Source organism: Brassica oleracea, chromosome C2, assembly GCF_000695525.1.
Source record: "Brassica oleracea var. oleracea cultivar TO1000 chromosome C2, BOL, whole genome shotgun sequence".
In the NCBI taxonomy this organism is placed as follows: domain Eukaryota; kingdom Viridiplantae; phylum Streptophyta; class Magnoliopsida; order Brassicales; family Brassicaceae; genus Brassica; species Brassica oleracea.
Window position 1 is genome coordinate 44065122 of NC_027749.1, and position 1901 is coordinate 44067022.

Here is a 1901-nt window from a genome sequence, read left to right on the forward strand (position 1 = left end):
CTTCTTTTGGCTGTAGCCTTTCACAACCAATCTAGCATTGTGTCGAGGTGGAAAATTGTCATCCTCATGCTTAATTCTGTACACCCACTTATTAAGCAGAGCCTTCTTGCCCTTAGGAAATTTCACCAACTCAAAAGTATGGTTCTCCTCAAAAGAATCCATCTCCTCATCCATGGCTCCAAACCACATATTTTTGTGTTCATCCTCCAAAGCTTCATCATAGCTTTCCGGCTCTCCCCCATCAGTAAGTAAAACATACTCACTAGGATCATACCTTGTCGACGGTTTAAGACCTCTTTTGGATCTTCTAACAACAGTAGGTTGGTTCTCAGCAGCTGGGGTCTCACCATGATCGTCACCATGATCACCACTAGCTTCCTCTCAACGGGATCATAAAATCTGTATCCGAACTCATCTTGACCATAACCGATGAACACACACTGCCGTGACTTCATCTCAAGCTTCGATCTATCAACTTTGGGAATATGAACAAATGCCTTACACCCAAAGACCCTCAAGTGACTGTAAGAAACATCCTTACCAGTCCAAACCCTCTCTGGAATATCACCCTCCAATGGAGCACTTGGTGACAAATTCAGCACATGAACCACCGCGTTCAAAGCTTCTGCCCCGAAAGTCATCGATAAACCTGAGTGTGAAATCAAACATCTCATCCTCTCAACAATCGTCGTGTTCATCCTTTCAGCCAACCCATTCAACTGTGGAGTATAAGGCGGCGTGTACTGATGCCTTATTCCATGCTCTTTGCAATAAGCATCAAATGATCCAAGATACTCTCCACCATTATCGCTGCGGACACACTTCAGCTTCTTCCCCGTTTGTCTCTCAACCAATGCCACAAAATGCTTGAAATATCCCAGCACCTGAACCTTCGTCCTCATAGGAAATACCCACAACTTCCTTGAATGATCATCAATGAAAGTCACAAAATATGATGCACCGCCAAGAGATATTGTCCTCATTGGACCACACACATCTGAATGTACCAAACCCAATACTTTGGGTTTCCTAGAAGGCGCAGAAGACTTGAAAGATACCCTGTGTTGTTTTCCTGCAAGGCACCTTTTCTTCTTGATTTCCTTGCTGCTTGTTTTTCAACTTCCAGCAATCCTTCTTCATGTGCCCTTTCTTATGACAGAAGTAGCACTCCATATTAGCAAATTTATTAGATTTGCTCCTGCTCCTATTCTTGTCCCTCTTGGGATCTCTACTTGAACTCCTCCCCCGTGACTCAGTAACAAAGACATCTGAACACGAACTGCTAACATTCGACTGCCTTCTTGCTTCCTCATTAAGAACACTGTTCTTCACTGAATCCATCGAAATAACACCTTCCGACGCGGAGTTACAAAGAGACATCCTGAAAACCTCCCAAGAGTCCGGTAAAGTACCGAGAAGCCACAGACCGTGAATCTCATCATCAAACTTGATGCCCATATCAGACAACTTGTTGAGCAATCCCTGAAACGCATTCAAGTGATCTGTCATCGGAGTCCCCTCCTGATACCTCAGCTCAATCAACTTCTTGATCATGTACATCTTGTTGTTTCCGGTCTTCCTAGCATATAACTGCTCCAGCTTCTTCCACAAAGAACGAGCATCCGTCTCAGTCTCAATATGATGCAACACATTATCATCTACCCACTGCCTTATCAACCCACACACTTGGCGATGCTGCAGCTTCCACTCTTCATCCGTCTTTTTCTCAGGTTTCTTCTCCTCGCAACATCCACTCTTCATCCGTCTTCTTCTCAGGTTTCTTCTCCGCGAAGACTGGAACATGAAATTCTTTAACAAAGAGAAAATCCTCCATCTTGCCCTTCCATAGATGATAGTTAGCACCATTCAAGCTTATCATCCTGCTCATATTTTCCATCTTT